Raw genomic sequence first — 18993 nt, 5'->3', positions numbered from 1 at the left:
GGACCAAGGGTATTTTTTAAAAAATATCGTAAAACAGGCAAACATGAAGAAAGCACCAATGGGGTGAAATCCTCTGGCTTGTTTTTATATGAATTGTGCTATTTTAAATATATAAAATATTGACATATGTTCATAGGTGTGTAGGGGGTCCTCGACAGCCGAGCGGTAGCGCCGGTTAGAAAATCGGCCCATGAGCGCCGGGGCTCACCACCTCGACGGCGTGGGTTCGAATCCCAACCGAGACCGGACCCTCCCCTGTACGAGAGGACTGACTATCCACGTACGTACAACAGGGAAACAAGTCTCGTAAGCCCTTAACGTAAGTGTGTCTAAAACACCCTATGTGTATTTATAGGCTCTTAAAAGGCATCAACTACCTTTAGTATTTACTCAAGTATATAACGTATATCGAAAAAATTTCGATTTATATCCCTTGCATGTTGGTTGTGAAGACAATAAATAAAACATTCTCATCCGGTAGCAGTGGCAATATGAGGCTGCCCAATTTGAGGCAGAATGCACCGGTATAAGTGTTTGGCGAAACACTAAAGCATTCCATGTTTATTAAATTTGTTCACTCTCCATTGCATTTTTCAATTGAAACAACTCAAAATTGTATATACTCTACATCCGTAACATATAAAAAAGGTTTGACTCATTTGACGCAATTGACTCCTTTTACAATTATAGATACTCAAATAATATCAAATCTATAAGATCTTTCTATAAATCAAATAGTCAATAATCTAGTGCGATTTGCCACACTTTGTGGGTCACTTTGCCCCATCATTTCAAATGGCGGGTTCTTCAAAATCTTGGTTTAAGGTACAAAGTTCCACAGTTGAGTTGGGCTTTTTTGTAAAGGATGAGCAATTGGGGAATTGTTGGCTTCAATTGACAACGCTGATCATGTTTTTTTTATTTTGCTAAAAACGTGCATATAGGCATACATCTTTGTAGGGCGAAAGACGAAGGTTTGAGGTTCCACCTTCTACTCATGTATAGAAATTAGAGAATAGACAGTTAATCATCTCTTAATTAGATACTGTTTCCCAAATGTGACTGTTTAACAACTCCGAATGCTGTCGCCTTACGCAAAATATAATAGCTAATAATTTACAAACACATCGTACCATTCCTACCATGTACACCATTGCTGGATTAACATATTTAGCCTATTTTGGCAATTTATTTTTTTATAAATAAAACCAATTAAAACATTCTCCGCGATGTTGCTGATTTCATGCGTTTCGGTTCGGTTTATTTGCTCAAAGAAATCACACTTAATTGCACCGTACAGTCTGGTGAATTTAATGCCAAATTGAGCCTCATAATGTACTCTCACCGGGATTAGATCGCCATCATCCATGTATGTATGCATGTATGTATCCAGCGCAGGCATTAGCGAGCATCTTGCTCGGCGAACCGTGCCGGTTACATAGAAACGGTACATGCAACTGGTTAAGCCGGGGCCAAGAAGACACACCCCATCCCACACGGCCACGGTTGGAGATGTTGGAGCGATAATTGGTGGTGATTCTTCACGATCATTAATAACAATCACTCCTCCCAGCGCGCCTCTCACCTTCCCTCGAAGAGGAAAATAACCAGAAAGTTCCTTCCTTCCGCCGTCCCCCAGCGAGGCATGGGTTCTACTACTCCGGCCATGGGCGAACCGGGAAAGTGAAGTGGGGAAAAAGGCGAGGTTGGGGCTGCAATCTAATGCTACCGATTCACATGAGACGAATTAGCGCGGCATATAGACGCATTGGCCCGGTTTGGGCTCGTACGGTGCCTTATGTACTGCAAACAAGCACACACACACACACCCCACCTAACCATACCGCGTTGATGATCTGTCTAGATGGTCCGAATTGGTTGGCCAGACGCGGAACTGTTTGCCAAACGAAGCGAGTGTTTCTGGTGAGGGGGAAGGACAGAACGGAATCTATTTGTTCACCCGTCATGCGTCGAACATGCGAGATACTTTTAATCCACAGTGCATAATGCTCGACAAATATAGTTAGTGCCCCGTACGTCATCGTCATCGTTCTTTTTCCGCGTTGGTTCGAGGGGTCGGTGATAGTATTTGAAGCTCCCTGCGTTGAGGGATGCAACCATTCTGCTTTTACTAGTTCTGGCCAGTTTCTGACATTTGTCCAAAGGACCACGGCTTTTTTTCCTGTTCCTTTAACTTGTTTTCTCGCTGTCACTAATCCTATCTTCTTTGACGAATTCTAGTTTTTTTCCTCAATTCCTGTTTGTGCTAACGGTCAGACATGCATGGCTCTGAGGGTGTAGGTTCTCCGTAAGTGGCAAGTTTGGTTGATGTTTGCACAACATCTAAAGTCCATGGGCCGCCGGGAAGGGTGGCGCATACCGGAGGTCTTATCATCCGGATTTGAATGTATTCAAATGCGTTCGACGATGGACAACGGTCAGGATATGTGTGTGTGTGTATGTGGCATGTGTGAAGTCCTGGCACCTCCTCTCTAGCATGGACTCCATCGTCATCTCATCATCGGCCACTACGACTCTTCGCTACTTCTCGGAAAGCGGCGCACCACGTGCATAGATAAAGGGATACATAATGTCGACATCTTGATGGTAGTACACATATTAGAATCCCCTGTCGGTCGGCTCGGACGCAGAGCTGGACTAAGCGTGGCCGTTTTCCTCCGAACGGTTGCCATTCCTCATGCGAACTGCCAGGAAGAGGAACTGCTCCATCGGATAGAACCCGTCGGTTGATGGTTTTACCGGTCGGTCGTTCGGTGCGAAACAGTTCCCAGAACGTAGAAAATCTCCCGCCTTTTCCAAATCATCACCCGCACCGGCTTGCCTCAATCTTCCCTTCCTCTCGCGCTGTCCGCCAATGTTGAAGCGATAGATTTGGGTCTATTCTTCACACCGTAGTGTCTGTTTCGATAGGACTCGCAACTACTCAATCTATCGAAGCTCTTTCGAGTACATACATACATACACACCAACACACGAATCGTGTTGATCAGTGACGATTCACGCTGGGGTGTCCCTGGAGGAGCTGATGGAGGAGCTGCTAAACTGCAAGGTACAAGGGCTGCTAGTATATAGCACTAAGGGTACTCACCCTTCAGATCGCCGGCTCCGAAAGTCAATAATGCAAGGTAATGGATATTTGGCGAACCGACCGTACATACACAGAGCACTCTTTCAATCAATCGAGTTCAGGAGCATTACGCACCATTTTTTGGTGCAACAAATTCGTGTGGTTCTTTTGGGAAACGAAAAGAAAATTATTCATCACATTGCTTGCCCTATTCTCATAGTTGAAAAAGGTTAAATAGGTTTAAATTGGATGAATTCGAAATTAAAATGAATTAAAAAATAATCATATGAAATATTCTTAAAAAAGTCTTTCTTTTACATCAAACCATTAAAGGTAATTAAAATTATGAATAGTAGTCTTAAAGGTTAATACCCCAAAAATGCCGTTCTAATTGACAGTTGAACCTTGAAGGGTTTGCTGGTTAAAAATACAACACTTCGCCAAATTGCAAACAACCCACCCTCCCCCTGCCACAAGGACTCTCCCCGTCCCGACAAACACTAAACAATTCCACTGCACAACTCCACCAATCTTATCGTCCTTAGACAATTTCGCCAATGAGTTCCCGATAAACGTCCGACTGTGTGTACATAAAGGTCACCCGCCGAGCAGCGGCGGAGGATTGCAAAGAACATGTGTGTGTGTGTGTGTGTGTGTGTGTGTGCGCGTGTATGTGCGAACCATGCGGTGGTGTTCATCTCCTTGACGTTCCATTTCGGTTCCACCGGCTCCATAGGAGGGGCGGCGCGGGTGGTGAAAGTAGTGGCCGAGGAAGATTGGTGGTGGTGTGGAATTGGAGCAGGACAGGAGGAGAAAGTGGCCGAGCGAGTATCATCATATTATCCCCCCATTCTTTTCACCTCGACAAATGTGTAACATTCTAACAATTTTATCTCTGTATGGTTCGGTTCAGTTTCCACCACGCGTCACGAAACGAATCGGTGGATGGAGAGGGGGGGGAGGATCTCTTTCACAACATCTCTATCTACCCCAGAGGGAGGAGGGTGGTCGAGAGTGGAGTGGGTGATAATCGTCTAGCAGCAGCGATCACACATGCATGTGTGCTTGGAAGGATCCACGATGAACCGATGGAGGAGAAAGTAAAGGACGAAAGTATCATCGAGTGCCGACCGGTGAAACGTATCGTCACCATCATCGTCATCGTTCCATCATCGCCACCATCAGCATCGTCATGGCTTGCATGACGGTCATCGGTTTCATCGGTTTGCCGCGCCAGGTTATGTGTGTGTGCACATATACAGTGTGGGTCGTATGCATAATTTACTTTTCGCCGGTTCCGGTTTAAGATTTACTGGCACATTGCTTTCCTTTCCATTTCGGTATCACATTTTTTACGAATGACCAGAATTATCTTTTTTCCTTCTCCCCTTCTGCTTCTTCTTCTTCTTCTTTGTCTCGTCCATCCTTCTTCTTCTTCTTCTTCGATTCTTGATTTTCGAAAAAAAATTGAATCGTCAAATTGGGGTCAATTATATCTTCTTAAAATACACAAAGAGATTCGTGATTGAATTAATGACGGAGCGTAACAAGAAGATACACTTTTTAATTGTTGTGGAGTAGGAAGAGGAAGCAGGGACGGGAATGAGACTATTGCTGTACACTGTGACTAAACGCGTCCGTTTTAAAATTGTAGATTTGATTCGTTTTTTTATTGACTCTTATGTTTGTATCTATGCTAGAATTTGGTCAATTTTAAAATTATTTAACTCTTTTTCGTTTTTGTGTGAAAAGCGTAAACAAAGCTGTACGTGAGTTAAAAAGAGCTAGGGCATTATTTTTCATCCTAATTGTTAATGAATAGCGCTCCCATCTTCCCCTAAAGTTAAATCCCAAATTTAGCCTCCAGGGCAACATTCGAGATAAACTTCAAAAAGTATCCTGGATTGGTTCTTTAAGTGTTTAGTAAAACATTATTTAAACCGTATAGTGTACCATCAATTATAAAAGGCTTAAATTATATGAAACATGTGTGCAGAACAATCCTTCTCACTTGATGTTTAATTAATCACTGCCCGTTATTATCTGGGTGAAAATTTTCATCTTTTGATTAAAACATTTTAAAACGATAGAATACAAACTACAGTTCGATCAACATCGGTTCTACCAAAACAGCCAGCACTGTACGCACGTTCTGCCGTACGCCGTCTGCCGCCATGTGCCGTTGTGTCCTTAATGTATCCTTTTCGGAGATGAGTACGAGCGGCCGCCTTTCGCACACATGCGGACGGGATGATACGAGATACACGACGCCGATGCTGCTCCGATGGCGCTCGACTCGGCAGAATGACAACACAACACCACCGCCCACCCCCCGGTCCCACCCACACATCGGTATACCGGCGCAGTTAGCGCGCGTGGTAGATATCCCCATGAATACGAGAATGCTGAATGAGCAGCAGCAGGCGGCCACTCCACACATACGAGCGGCGGTGGCGGCGGCGGCGGCGGCGGCGGTGGGCACACGTACACGTACACCCGAACACACATGACGCTGCACGATAACGAAACGGGCTGGGGAGTTCGGGTGGGCTGCTACCAGCGGATCGTGCGGGCGTGCGCGGGGAGGACGCGTACACAGACACACACGGATGAAAATTTGTTTATATATCATGTATCATTCCGAAAAAGGATTCTTAGCCAGCGAGCCAGGAGGATATGATTCTATTTGAAATGATATAGTTGGCGGTTGGCCGTCGTTACGTACGGACGTGCGGACAGTTTTCGGTGTGTCGCTCGGTCGTCGTCCCGAGGAAGCGACCCGACCCGACGCTTTTGGGAGGGAAAAGCTGCTTAACCAGGTGCGCGCACTGGCCCGTAACGGTTGGGGCTTGGAAAATCTATCCTGTTTTCAGGTCAAAGTAGGCTTAGGACGAACAACCGCACTTGACAGTTTTTGACAGTTTCGGTGGACGGTTGCATTCGGACAGGACTGTCTCCTTTTAGGTTCTTTTAAGTACATGAATGTGTGTCTGTGTGTCGTTAATTTAAGGAAAGTACTTCAAGTGAGCCGTGAACGCAGACGGAAGCGATGCAGTGCAGTGAAAGTGAGTGATGATACTTTTCGAGAAAACCGTCAAGGAACGGTGTCTTTGATGCCTTTCTTCATCGCTTCATCGCCGTACAACCACTACTACCAGCAGAGTTAAGACTTCCTACTCCCTGCCTTCCCCACGAACGTCATCCTAGCCGAGACCGCCTTGAATGTTTGTTCCAGACTCGCAAAAACCTATTCCTTACCGTCCTACATCTCCATCTCCGAAGCCGTACCAGTGCATTCATCCGTTTGCTGAAAAGGTACATTATCACTTTGCACCTCTCTTCTTCGTTCCTTCATACACACACCCACACACCCGCACACATACACCCGTTCCCTTGTTCCCCACGTGTGCCGTACCCTTTGCCACCCGTTTGCTGTGCACTCTGATTTTATTATTCCTACCCAGCAACCCGAAACACCACCCTACCCACCGCCGGCCCCCCATTGACAAACACCCTTTAAGCCTACCCCACAGTTCCCCCTCACGTCCTCCCCACCACCCAATGGCAAGTTATGTACAGGGAAGCCGCTTCGGCAAACTTCACATTAGGAAGGATTTCTGTATCATGGTAACTGTTTGTATCTCATCATCCGACGGCTCGCTGGTTTCTCGTAGTAGGCGCATCATCACCGTCCGACAGAGCAACCCCCTCAGCATTTGCGCACACACCTGCACACCAACGCACGCACAAAACCTACACAGACACATTCGTGCGTCGATTGATACGCATCGTTTAACATGTGCGACGGGACGGCACGGCACAGTGTGACACATGTGAGCCTCGATAATGTGGGCCCCTTTAGTCGAAGCGATAAGTTGCTGTGAAGTGGTGGGCTATCCGACCAGGAAATAGTTTGTAAAAAGGTTTGGGCAAACAGGTGATAAAATTTATTGGGACTTTATTTAAATTCAATTCTTTGTTCTCGTCTGGGTATTTACGAACTAGTCCCGCTAGTGTTGCCATTTAAAACGGAAAATAAGGTAAGCGCGGGTAATGGGTTTCACTGTCCTTGCAGTCACGATTTCATTCTGTATGGTTTTAATGAATTAAGTGAGAGATTTTGCCACAAACTTCCATCTGTCAACTAAAAGATAGCCCAAGTGTTTGTAAAGGAAAATTACTAGGTTGAAAATTTATGAATATATGATCACTCTATGTTTATAATATATTGTCTTGTCTCAACGTTCATTAGCTACTTTGACTCAATCGAAATAGAAATACAGGAGTTTATAGAATATCGTATTCCTTGTTCGTAAAATGCGATTTATATTTTCTAGTGTAAATTTGAAAAGTTGCCCTTATAAAGTTTATACAACAGTTCTTTAGTATTAAAGTGTTTGATACTCTAGGGTCAAATCCCCATTTGTTGAATAAGTTAACCAACACACATGCTGGACTGTTTTTAACCATTTTTTGTGAGATTGAAACCATTTGTGGAAAAATCATTTCATCATCCACTTATTCTCACAATCCTATTATACATTAATAAATTTAAGGATTATTTATTTCTACGTTTGGCTTCACCTTAAATAAAAAGGACAATTCATGGTTCTCACTTGTAGTTTTGATTTTTAATTTTAAATAAAATTAATTTTCCACTTTAGGTTCCAATCCAACGACTTTTAATGCTTTTTTGCTATTTTGCTTGTAAAATTCGATCGGTTGAGAAGTTTGTTGTTGTTAGATGCTACAATAATTTCAGGTTTAGGAGTGTGTTGGCCCCATTTTGTTTTGATAATACAATACTGTGATTCTTACCAGTGAGTTCACTTTTCTTCATAAAAGTGCAAAAATATCGAACTTTATATAAGAAGCATTTTTATCTATTTTCCCAACTTAAGTTAACAATACCTCAAAAATCATATCGTAATTTCTATTTTCGGCATACGATAGAGGTGTTTAAGATTGTTCGTATAGGTGATTATAGCGCTCGGAACGTTTGCCCTTAGCGAAACGGAGTGCCCTAAACAGTCCTTGGCGTAAGGTGAAAAATAAAACACCAACGAAAGCGGACAACTTCATCACGTTGGAGAATCCTCTCGGTCTCATCTAGTGCCCGTTTCGAGTTGCTGCGCTTAGTCGCTTCCCGCCCCATTCCGGAAACTGTTCAAGCAGAGCCGGCGCGCATGCAGGAAAGGAGACAGCGATGCTGTAAGAAGGAGGGGGGAAGTCGAAAGCTGAAGTGAGTCGAGTGTGGAGTCGAGTCGAATGTAAGTGAGTGCGCCCGAACTGCAGAGTGAGTCCATGTGTTTGCTCAACAGTTTCCGAGTGTGTACACGCTCGTCTCCCCCCCCCCCCCCTCCTTTCTCGGAGCGCTTCCCGCTCGGTGTGGAAAACCGGAAACCGGAAAACGGAGTGAAGGATGGAGTCCGGACTGGAGGATCGCCCGCTTCAGGGATGATACCCGAGCGGGAGATGATTTTATTGCTCTTCGGTTTCGGTACCGTTTGAATAATTATGTGAATTCCAGTGCTCCACCGGTCCGCACTCCGCTTCTCCCCAAACGCTTCCGCTACCACCAGCACTTTCTAGTACATACATGGCCGCCGGGAATACATAAACCTCCTAGAGCGAGCCGGGCAAATGATACAAATGTACAACCGAATCCGGTCAACCGGGGGTAGGCCGGGAAGGCCGGGGCCGCGACCATTCGCTATCATCCTTTTGGCTCGTTACAATTCAGCTCTTGATTGCATCCGTGGCCAAACATCGACCGATCGGCTGGCAGTTCAGTTATCAGCTCGCCGTCGAACCGGGAAGCCCAGAAATACAGGAGAAAGTTTGTCCCGGTTTTCGGTTAGTGAAGTCGAAGTTCATTGAAAAGCGCTTTCCTGCCAGACGGGGCGAACCACGACCACGTGTGTGGAAATTGAGGTATGTGTGTGTGTCTGTTTGGATGATGTATGGATGATGAAAAGGATGCGTTTCACGTGCATCGGATCAGAGCGCTAGCGAACGCGGAAGTAGTGGATGGAAAGTGAAAGCACTCGTTCGCGTGTGTGTGTTTGCAAAAATGATAAAAGAAAAAGGAGGGAAAAATATCGGTCTCATTCAGCGTAACACTTCCAATCCTACGTTGTCTGCAAACGGCCTCGGTACGGTCCGCGTTTTGAAACAAACGCGTCACAAAAACTCCGGAAACAAAAAAGAAAAAAGGGGAACCCAGTGAAAATTGTCCTCTCCTAACTGACGTACCGGGAAAAAAAAAACATGTCTCTGGCTGTGTTCCGTGTTCGAGTCGATTCATTCGCTTTTCCTCTCTGCATACGGTTCCAACCGTTACCGATGCAATGAACCTCCGCAACCCGACGACAAACTCATAGACGATGGGAAAACCCCCCGGAGTGCGAAACGGTTAAGAGGGTGGGAGAGGGAGGGCCGGCGGGCACCGGAAGCAATCGAATGCAAAACAACCGGCCACCCGCGTAGCCACCTCCGAGCGGCGAAAGATTAGAGCGACCCGGTGATAAATGGAAATATGTGACAACAATAACAGCGGAACACGTTCGTTATAAAGGGAAAAAACGAAATGGTGGAAAAACGTCACCATCACACAGGTGCACATACACACACACACACAACCACACACAGGCATACAAAAGCGGACACACGTGCGAAAAGTCAACGAGAGCAGCGAGGCAGAACCGGGGTAGACACAAAACGCAAAGGAATGATAATTGGTCTCATTTATATCCTTCTTCCCGTTCTCCGTGTCGCACGTGATCCACATCCTTTTCCCGGGGTTTTTCCTTCATTTTCCTGCCCGTGAGCGTAGTTTTTCCCGCACGAGCATTTCGTGTATGTGTGTGTGGGCTTGTTTTTTCCCATTTCCTTCATTATTCTATCCCCGACTGTTTTCTGACTCGGTTTTCCACGCGAGCTCCCGAACAAACCGGCACGTCCTGCACGAGTGTTTGTTTTTTCTTTTTTCTCACTGTGGGAAGGGTGGAATGCATTTTAAAAAAACGTCACACGCTTCCGAGAGGCATACACACACACACACACACACACGTGCGCGTGCATACAACGACACAACTGCACGGCCGTGTGCAGGTGCAACAGTGCAACTGGAGTGTAATAAAGTGATGAGATAATAATGCATACACGAGTTCTTCATTTCGTAGCGCCGCGCACCGTTGCCGCTGCTGAGTGGAAAATGATTATGATAATGAAACAGCCTAATGGGAAGCGACAGCAGTGAGGCTGGCTAGGGGAAACCCCTGGTGGAAAAGTGTATCCGCGTGTGTGTGTGTGCAGTGGAAAAAAAAGTGGGAAAAAGTCGACTTGCCGAGTGCACGGTTCGTGGTGACGGCTTGTGACGGCATGAAAAGTGGTGCTTCAAAGTAAAAGTCGACAAAATAGAGAAGTAGGTAGAGAAGTAATAAAACCCCGTCGCGTTGCAATGAAGTGCATATGTGCATCACATCCGATGTTTGTCGCTAATGATCCGTTTGTGGCCGAGTGAATTGTGAAAATGCATACAACGAACGTCGGATACTTTGCATCGGTGTGGAAAGCTTAGGAGGAGTAATCTCTGGATAATCGATACAGCAAAATGCGTCAGGTGAGAACAGTTTTCCTTATTACAAAAAAGTAGAACTCTTTATTCTTATTTGTTTATCATACTAGAAAATGGAAAAATATTTATCTAATCATTACATGCTAACGATTTATTACAATTAAAAGAATTGACTTACACGTTCGTTAAAGGATTTTTTTTAGAAAATATCAAACAAATATGTACAATTCAGCAAATTGTTTTGTTATTATTTCAAATGTTTCAATCAGGGATCGGCACGCGTTTTCCAAAAAAGGGCCAGATGATTAAACATAACTCGAAAGCGCGGGCCGAAAACTTTAAACAATGCTTTAATGTTTTCAAAGTAATACATCAAAGAGTATCAACTGCATAAATACTAAAGTTACGTTAAAAGTGGTATAAGCTAAAAAATATTTGAAATGTTTTCGTTAAACTGTTTTAAGCATTTTCATATTTATTTTGGTTCAATTTTGATAAACATACAATTGCTGGTTTATTTTACCATTGTTTTATTATTTTTTTAGTTTTACTTGAAATTAATCCTGTACACAAATTACTTTAAAATATCTTAATTGTACTGCCGTACACTCTGAGTAACAACAATAATTCAGCTTCGATAAGTTTTCAATATTCCGAGCCTTATTTATTTTGTGATGGATATGAAAATTATATTTCTTGAATTTAGCTGTTTTGGATGCAAAGTAAACAAGCCGCATTTTGAACGACACTCACGACGCTAGGAAATTTTAAAACAATCAATAATACCAATACGATAGAATTGGTCTTACTAAAACTATACGAGAAAGTCATTTGGTATTGAACAATTTGTTCAACAATTTTAATCTTAATTTTGGGAAAAAACATACCTGACATCGTGACCAAATCCGAAATAAAACTGAGATGTATTTTTTGTATGAAGCGTTAAAATGTTATTACGGGCCGGGTTTTGCGACTCATGGTTTAAATAATAGTTTATCAATTTATAAAAGAATATTTAAATAGCTGTGCTATTTTAATATTTCTAATATTATTTCAAAATGAAGACTTATTTTTACCGAAAGAAGTCACATTTGATAATATGGTATGACAATAACAACTGAATTGCATATGCTGTTGGAGTCATTGTAAAAAATCGAGAGAATTAGAAGTAAGGGAATTTACTATTAATTCTATCAAACTATTTTTACATCATTAAACATTACAAAACGTTCAACATTTGATGGCAATTATTTAGTGCACTAACCAAGTGAGAAGGGACATTTTTTCCTACCTTGGATAAATAGAGTCATATGCCAAACCTTTGAATTTTTCAGAGCAAAAATAATTTACATCTTTTCAAACAAATCTTGTGAAATTTAGCACTGGTACATGTTATAATATTAATTCCATTCAACTGTAGTTATTAAAGAAGCAACAATATGAACGTCTGTTTCGTCTTTGGCCCTCAAAGTAAGTGATCTTTTTTAACTTGAGTTCGTATTCACAGGGAGTTTCATTTAGTTTACAATATTTTAACTATGTTATCATATGTTATCATATGGTTAAACGATATCAGTTGAATAAAAAATCTCTAAATTGGCCAAGGGTTTAATACGCGTACATACGCCAAGATTAAATGCCATATAAACACCAGATTTCCTCGCCAAGGGCCAAAGCATACCTCTAGATTGGAAAACTAAAGAGCTACCTTTGGCTGTTTATGGCTTATAACATAATTTAAAAGAGACACCAACATTGTACGCCCATCAATTCCCTGTTTATGAGCGCGTCATAAAACCTGCGGGAAATTTGGTCCCTGCTTGAATCGGTTGGAAACGAGCGACACGTGCTTACTGTGCTCGTATAACATAAATGTCACATGTTTGATGCTGCGTATCCGTCTGGAAACGGACCTGAAGACAGTGGTCAATAATAACAAAAAAATAAGTTGTTAGAAGAGCTTACTTTACAATATTTATTCACTATCGCTTAATTTTGCTCGTTGCAAAACCAATCATTGAGTTAGAATATTTAATAGGATATTTTGTTTCTTTGATATAACAAAATTTGATTGTTGTAATGTTGGCAAAGCAAACTGTACCACACTGCATAAATATACGAAAATAAATGTTCTGGGTGTTCAATTAGAAGTTTGAGATGAGCTTGTAATACCGACCAAGCCCTGCCTCATGTTATTCAAATTCGATCGAGTGCCCGTGGCATGAACATGCTGCACGAACCCCGGACGGTATCAGAAATCACTTTTTACATCCACTCCAAAGTACCGAACCCAACTCTGCGTGTTTGTCTTCACATTTGTTTCCCCAGCGTCCACTCTCATAAGAAGCGCTGCAAGAAGCGCCCGGATGAATATTCAATTTCATGTAGATTGATAGCATCGGTTGACCCCCCGCATGATGACAACATATTGGTCCACGCCGGGGCGAGGATACAACTTTTCCGATTTCGTCGTGCTATCGTTGTAGGGTTTTTGCTCCCTTTTGCATTGCTTGCCAAAAAAGTGTGCGAGAAAAATGTGTCTTTTTTATTTGTTTTTGAAACCAATCCCAAAAAACAAAAAGGTACCAAAAACTAGTCTGCCAAACGAAAACGAAACTACACTAATCAAGTTGAATGTACGAGGCCAAACGGTTGTCTGGTGCGACCTGTTGAAGCTAAATTTCGCCCGCAAACCCGGAAAACCCGGCACGTTCTGCCAAACGGTGATGATGGCAGTAGGATATTAGATTTATCTCTTTGTGCCGAAACTATTTCTGTTTCATTTGGGGTTCGCTTGTTTTTTGCTCGTATTCCGCTTGGGGGGGATGAAATTCATCCGGCAGAAAGATAAACGGTGAAATAATGACTTTTAACACGTAATTACGGTTTTTCTTCGCTTCGGTGATAGGATAACCTTTTACTAGCGATGATGTTTTGTGAAATTGTTCATCCGTACATAATTATAACCAGTTGTTTAAATGTATTTTTTGTATGCAACATGATTTCGTTTCCATATGATTCATTTTGATTGATCAACGAGTAAATTAAAAAACACACTGCGTGCAAGGCGCCTCCATTTCCTCATTTTTTATGCTGGATGGAGGCGCCTAGTATGTGATGCAGATAAATAAAGTTCGTTGCATTTTTCTGCAATCAAATGTCCAGCTTATGTGTGAAATTTTTAAAATGTGTAAAATTGAAAACAATTTGATCGATTTGTTTGCCAGCAATAGTTCTTATATTAGGTTATCATTGGTCCGAACGAATTCAACTTATCACGTCATACTTTAAGGTATTTATAACCCAACGTTTGTTTAATGGATCTATCTTAGCTTCTCATGTATTTCTTCTCTTTGAAAAAATCTTAAATAACTTAAGAGGAGAGAATTAATTTTTTTTTATAAATTAAAAAAATTATAACTTATGTAAAAAAAAAATAAAACTACGTCATAAGGAAAATAATTAATTTGGTTTGCTGATAAAGTAATAAATTGCAATTGCTTTCTGTAATCTGTGCTCAATTCTTTGAAGCATTGTAATGTTAAATAGCTTGAAAGTTTAAATTAGTAACTAAAGATTTTTGCTTCATTTGATCAAAGAAAAACGATTGTCATCTGGAGTAAAAATTTGAACTTTAAACATTACGTTGCGTCTTTTACCATGGTGACCTTGTTCTTCTTTCGCATAAAGTAAGTCGTTGTCATTGAAACTTGTCAATTTTATTTTTACAAACAGTTTGTAATATAATGATAATGAAAAGTTTCAATACTGATGAATATGGTCGACATTGGCGACCATTCATCATCGAAACTAAATCATTGAGATATTAGACCCATTCCCTTTTTTTAGTTCTTGCAGTATGGCACACACAAAACATAGAAAGAAGACATAGAAAACAAACAACCAAATATCTTCTTCTCGATGTTGAAATACTCTTCAACACTTTTCTATCAAAATCTCATTCTCCACTTTGAAATTTATAACACACACGAAAAGCTTCAGATGGTATTTTGAATGTAATTTTTTTCATCCGGATAACATATGGGCTCGGGCCACGTCCTGCCCGAGTTTGCCCCAGTTGCGCGCGGGTAAAGTGATTAAATATTAATGATACGTATAATGATATGATATAATGCCATTCGCATAACGGACTCACGGTCGTTGCCGTTCGTTTTTTTTATTATTTCTTTTTTCGTGTTATTCCCAAACGGCGACGTTAGCTTCATGCATGGTTCGAGATCTGCGGAGGTGGATAGGAAAATAAATCTCTACTAGAAGAAATGGAAAATTCAGGCGCAAATGCCATTATTTTCTCTACCGTACCGTAAGAAGATGGACCACTTCGGTTGATGGTTGGTGGAGTTGAATCGCAGGAGGATTATTCTAGCCGAGTGGAATGATTATCATTGCCAAGCATTATCGTGTATCGCAACAGCGAAGCATCGACAGTTCGTTCCTCAGTTATGCACTTGGTGCGCATGGTTGTGTGTGTGTGTGTGTGTGTAGGTGTCCCTAGAGGTGCAACTTCTCGGTTCAGCGGGGGCGCTCGGCTTTCACTTGACACGACACGGCACGGGGGAATCTCCTAAGATCCCGACATTGAATTCCCTCCGCTCCGCCCCGGGAGTGATATTTTCTTAGCAGTTCTTTGTCTGTCAGCCTCCAGCGAGCCGAGCGTTCCCACTTGAGCCTACTCGTTGACAGGGTCCCGGGTTTGAATAGGAGGACTTTTCAAATCTTCCCGGAATTCCGGCCACAAGTATGGGCCTGTATGGGAAAGAAAGAATCTCCAGCAAAAAAAAGGTACTCCCAAACCAAACTCCAAGCGTAGTCGTTACTCTCGCCTCTGGCGCCCGCTATCTATCGCACAATGTGTCGAGTCAGTGTGTGAATGCAGGATACCGACGCAGACCGAAATGCAGTCATCCTCTCGTGTTCCATTGAGCGTCTACTGCTACTTCAATCCGATCGAGGGGGAAAACACACACCGGAACATTCATGTAGGAGAAAGTGTGGTAAGATGCCCCGGTAAGGTAAAATGCACCGCCATTTTTGCACCTCAACTAAGCTAGTTTTAAACATGAAAGTAGTAGAATATGTTAATTGTAATGTTATTGTGGATTTTACGGTTCTACTGTAAGATATAACAGAGAAAACAAGATAAAGCTTATAATGCCTGACATCATGTATGATTTTTCTTACATATTTTAATCTATAACAAATGTTACATTTTGATTAATGTTAGACAGTTCACTTCGAAATATACGGTGTAAGAATCATTGCAACAAACATAATTTTAATTTTAGAACTTCACATTTCACTATTGCTTGACATAAAGTGCTTTGTGTTGGAATTACAAATATTCGAAAAATACCAAATCAAGATTAATAGTTTGAATTCAAAAAATATTAACGAAGTTCTTCCTGCCCTACTATCTACGCCATTTTGCCCCACAATTTAAAAAGACGTCTGGAAAAGATTGCTCTTAAAAATCTTCGTTTTGATAACAGTCTGCGAGCAGGGGTCGGCAAAGTCCAACTGATTTTGCTAAGCTCGTAAGAAAATTTTAATGCTTCATACAAAAAACCAATTTCAAATTGTATCGGATTTGTCAGGATTTCAGGTTTGTTTGTTTTTACCCAAAAATGACGATTAAAATTGTTGAGCGAGGTGTTCCCGTTATATGTTGAAAAACAAAACAAAATTCAACCAAAATTAGTATGAAAATGTTTTAAAAAGTTTAACGATAAAATTTCAAATATTTTTTCTTTTGCAACTTGTTATGTAACTATACTATTAAGAAACACTATTGACACTCCGTTCAAAAGGGTACTATTTTGAAAACATTAAGTCTTTGTTTAGTTTGTGTGCACTCCATCCAGAGCGAAACAATCCATTCCTGGCGCACCGTAGACGGCGGTAGAGTTGCAAAACTTTATGGCCAAGTAACGAGCACGGGAGGGCAGAGTGGGTGGAGGAATGTATCCAAGGGCAAGCCTTTAACACATCATTCAACGGGGTTCCGCACCGGGGCGGACACGGAGGCGCTGGTGTAGAATAAATTTTTGCGAATCAAAAACCCATTTGTAGTGCATTCGCTGAAACACCAACTTTTCCCATCTCCTTGCGGTCTGCGTGGGAGGTGTTGGCGCGAGGGGGAGAGGGGGAAACCGCAAACAAAAATGATAGTAACAGTCGGGCGGGAGAGCGGAAAAGGAATGAGGAATGTAGAAGGAAAAAAGTGCTCAACCTATCACGTAGATCCTGGAACAAGGGCTTAAACCACCGGTTGGGTGGAGGGAGGACGGCATTCAAAGGCGTGCGGCCAGTCCTTTTGCTTGTTTGTTTCGGTTTTAGGAGTTTTCTTTTTTGCCTTTGCGCTTTGTTGTTTAGCATTCTCGTTTTGCGTTTTTTTTTTGCTCTCCAACTCCGAACTCCAAAATGCATCTCGTAATGTACGCTCCCGGATCCGGGACTTCGGTGCACCAATGAGTTCCCGAGGGCATTCGCTGGCGCTAGCGGTGGTTGCAGTGGTTGTGGTGGTGTCGGGCCACGTCCACCATTGTTCTATTGCGCCTTCGAGCGCACCGGCATGATTGCCTGCGAGGGCTGCGACACGCCACTACAATGCCCATTTCAGCCTCATTCCTGTCCGTGTCTTTGACACTCTCAACCTCACCATACCTTTCGACCCACCCTGAATTATCTTCTCGCTTCGAGGGTGTATGTGTGTGTGTTTGTTGCAAAACACCACGGGTGGTAATTTGTCATTTGGTTGATTAAGAACTACGAGTCGCCGAGCCGAGCCGAGCCAACACCACCGTGGCGTCGTCGGTTACGTGGAAGGACGGATTTTTGCTCAACTTCCCCCCGGGGCGACACATTAGAACACGCTCAGGATAAGGGCACCACATGTGCCACATCCTCCGACTGGTTGTTGGTGGTTGTGGTGCTGGGAACGGGTGGAAGGTGGGGTGATATCGCGATTTCAAACATTCATGATTATCGTAATACATCCGCCAGCGGGCGATGGAGAAAGGGGTAGACGCGGTTACACACGCAGGCTGGTAAGGGTTGATACGTGAATCGTATATCGTTTCCGGTGGTTGGTTCCGTACACAGCACCGGCACCAATTGTCCAATGTGGCCCGAACAAGCAGGGTAGAGCATCGTGGGCGGTAGCTTTATCTTTAATCACACTTTGCAAACACGCCCGGTTCAATTTTACAAATCACTTCGAGCATCCGGTTTCATAAATTTGTTGTCGGCAGTGGGAGAAAACATATTTTGCATGTATGAAAGATATGTTGTGCAATTTACTACTGTGTGGGATGCCTATGGCATGTAAGATGTATTATGAAACTTTATGCTGATGAATTGCTTACATGGTTTACAGAAAGTTTGAAATTTAATCAAATTCACTCTAACCTTATTCACTTAAAAAAGCTAAGAATATTATCAAAAATGAATCATGACAATATACTTTATATTGATTAAAACTTTCACTCCCAAGTGTTGTTGAAATGCTTAAAACGAACTTATAGTTTAGCAATAATTGTTTAGCAAAATTCCCCACTGGTCATTGGCGCATAAAAATTGGCCAGTGTTTTTTTAAAGCAACACTTAACATCCAATAACATGGATAACGCCAATATGAATGAGATAACAAGCTTTGATATTTATCGAAAGCAAACAAAAAACGATTTTGTTGTTTATATATTATGGTCTATGAAGCGAAAACAAGACTGATACTGTTTTTATGAGGTTTAGCGTGTATTTGCCGACAAAAACCGAATCATACAAAAATAATTCGGATATTTTTAATTATAACTTTTTGTAATTTGATTACGTGTGTGTTAACTGTTAAATTTACAATTTTTCAATAAATTTTTAAAACAAACTGGATCATCCATCGATGATTAATTTTATGATGTCAAGGATGTAGTTGGAATTTGATTTGATACAATCGAAATAGAAAAGTTTCCTTTCTAAAAGAGAATTCCTAGTAACTTGAATAATACTTCTTAAAATTACAACACATTAAAACACACGCTGAATAAAAAGTCTAGCTGTTTCAAAATTACATCTTATCTATAGATTAAAAATAAGAATGAAAAAAATGACGAGAACCAAATATGATTATTTGACATTAAAGATTATTTGAACACTCTTATCACACCGTATGGTGCGATCGGATGCCAATCGATAAGATTACCCTCACACAACGTACGGCTACCAGAGTGTTAAAATTGAAATGGACAAAAATAGGGCGATTGGTATCATCGGTACACTCAAATCAATGGAATTGGTGCCAAAAAAGTTTCGC

This window comes from Anopheles ziemanni, chromosome 2 (assembly GCF_943734765.1).
Source record: "Anopheles ziemanni chromosome 2, idAnoZiCoDA_A2_x.2, whole genome shotgun sequence".
Classification (NCBI taxonomy): Eukaryota; Metazoa; Arthropoda; class Insecta; order Diptera; family Culicidae; genus Anopheles; species Anopheles ziemanni.
This window is presented reverse-complemented; position numbering follows the sequence as displayed.